Genomic DNA, 2,444 nt, shown 5'->3' on the forward strand with positions numbered 1-2,444 from the left:
GACTTGCTTGGCCCTTTTCCAACTTCAACATCTGGAAATAAGTGGGTCATCATAGCGACCGACTACCTGACCCGCTACGCCGAGGCGAAAGCCCTACCGAACGGAACAGCCGCAGAAGTCGCCAAATTTTTCGTGGAGTGCATTCTTCTTCGACACGACGCCCCCGATGTGCTCATCACGGACAGAGGAACAGCATTCACGGCGGAACTAACGCAAGCCATGCTGCGTTACAGTCAAACCAGCCACCGGAGTACAACTGCATACCACCCGCAGACCAACGGACTGACCGAGCGCCTGAACAAAACCATCGCCGATATGCTCGCCATGGATGTCGATGCCGAACACAAAACCTGGGATGTCATCCTGCCTTTCGCCGTCTTCGCCTACAACACCGCAGTACTGGAGACCACCCAGATGACGCCTTTTAAGCTCGTCCATGGCAGGGAGGCCACGACCACGCTAGACGCCATGCTGCCCAACGTTACAAAAGAAGAGAACGTCAACGTTGCCGCCTACCTTCAACGCGCAGAAGCAGCTCGAAGGCTTGCCCGGTTACAGATTAAAGATCAGCAGCGGTCCGACGCCAGACGCTACAACCTACGAAGACGCAACGCGGAATACAAGCCAGGTGACCAAGTCTGGGTGGGGACGCCCATTCGCCGCCGTGGATTGAGTGAAAAGCTTTTACGCCGCTATTTCGGCCCGTACAAGGTTCTTGGTCTGCTAGGTGAACTGGATTATGAAGTCATCCCTGACGCAATGACTGCATCCCAGCGACGCCGCGTACGACCAGAAGTTGTCCATGTAGTCCGTCTGAAGCCGTATTATGCGCGCTAAAGGCCGCTGCATTTCCATGCATTATTTTCGCAATTAAGATCCATATTTTTTTATTACTAGTCGCATTATTTGTTTTAATGCATCGGGTCGATGCTTCTTTGAGAGGGGAGTAATGCCGCGAATATTTGCAGTGTTTGTTCGTTTTTCAAATCTGCTGCCACACCATTTTATCGCTTTGTTTGCGACGCAAGACGCGTCTAGATTTATCTCGATTGATCGCAGCCAGGCAGAGCTGATTCTACGTTGTTCCGGAATGTTCTAGTAACTTTGCATGCTTTATCTCGAAAGTTCGCTATCAGCTTTAAATTGAGCACAACCGGCAGCGGCGGGCATTCGGTTCGACGCCGCCGAGCACGCTTGTCGCTTCGCCGCCTCCGAGTGTTTCAGTCCATTTTGGGTGCAAGTCAGCCCAATAAACTGTTTTCTTTTAGAAGACCCTTTTGTCCATCTTCATCGCTGCTTCGACTGCCGTCACCACTACGTGACAATATGGCAGTCAGTGGTGCTCATGGCAAGTCTAAGGTACTGTGTCTGAAGATGTGCGTCAACTAGTTCCTGAATGGTGTTATGCATGCCTAGTGCAAGAAGTTTGGCTGTGCTAGTGCTACGAGGTAGGTTTAGGGCTGCCTTAGTCGCAAGGCGGATCATTGCGTTCACGCGTTCGGTTTCCGTGCGGTTGAATTTGAGATATGGGGTTGAGTATAGAATGCGGCTAAGCGTAAATGCATGCACTACTTGAATTTACAATGAACGTTTCTTCTAAAACTCGCGTCCAGCAAACTTTTGTCTCCGATAATACTTTCCTACGAAAGCGAACCTGGGTGAGTTGGCTGCATTTATCATTATATCCTTTTTTTATAGGGTTTAACGACCCAAAGCGACTCAGGCTATAAGAGGCCCCGTTGTGGAGGACTCCGGATAATTTACATCACCTGGAATTCTTTAACGTGCACTGACATCGCACAGCGTATACGGGCCTCTAACATTTCGCCTCCATCGAAATGCGACCGCCATGGCCAAGATCAAACCGGCGTCTTTCGGATCAGCATCACGAGCTGTGTGTGGTAGTAATTTTGCTCTTCTTGTTTCTTTCACATCTTCCGTCGTTCTGCGGCGCTAAAGGAATACACGGGGGTCAATGAGGTAAAAAAAGCAAAAAATACGACGAGGATGGGATTCGAACCCACGCAGGCAGAGCCCAGTGGAGTAGCAATCCACCGCCTTAACCACTCGGCCACCTCGTCATCACATCTGCTAATTTTTGGAGGTGCAAATTAAGCCTTCTGGCTTCCACATAAAGAATTTTTATCAATGTTTATTTTTGCGTACATTGCGAACTCGCAGCTTTTTCTGAAAGTACGCTCTGCCTGACACTGATTTCTTCATTTCAGGTGAATTTGGTATGCACTGGCGCACAGCCGCAACGCGGCGCTGTGGTGCGCCGCCGCCGGCCGCCATGATTGAAGTGCACCTAGCAGACGAACTCCGACCCGCAAGCGTGTTTTCTTCGCGTGTCGCATTCAGACTGCCGCTTGAAATCCGCGTACATCGCAGATTCGACCGGTTGTCGCTGGGCGTGACAGACGCACGTGACTACGTCGTAAACG

General features: G+C 50.7%; 1 non-coding gene across 1 annotated transcript; it reads right to left on the bottom strand.

Annotated features, from left to right (window-relative positions):
- Positions 1-1,999: 1,999 nt before the first annotated feature.
- On the bottom strand, positions 2,000-2,081 carry TRNAS-GCU (transfer RNA serine (anticodon GCU)). The gene has a single exon. It is a non-coding gene; the product is annotated as a tRNA-Ser (tRNA).
- Positions 2,082-2,444: the final 363 nt, after the last annotated feature.

This window comes from Amblyomma americanum, chromosome 1, assembly GCF_052857255.1.
Source record: "Amblyomma americanum isolate KBUSLIRL-KWMA chromosome 1, ASM5285725v1, whole genome shotgun sequence".
Classification (NCBI taxonomy): Eukaryota; Metazoa; Arthropoda; class Arachnida; order Ixodida; family Ixodidae; genus Amblyomma; species Amblyomma americanum.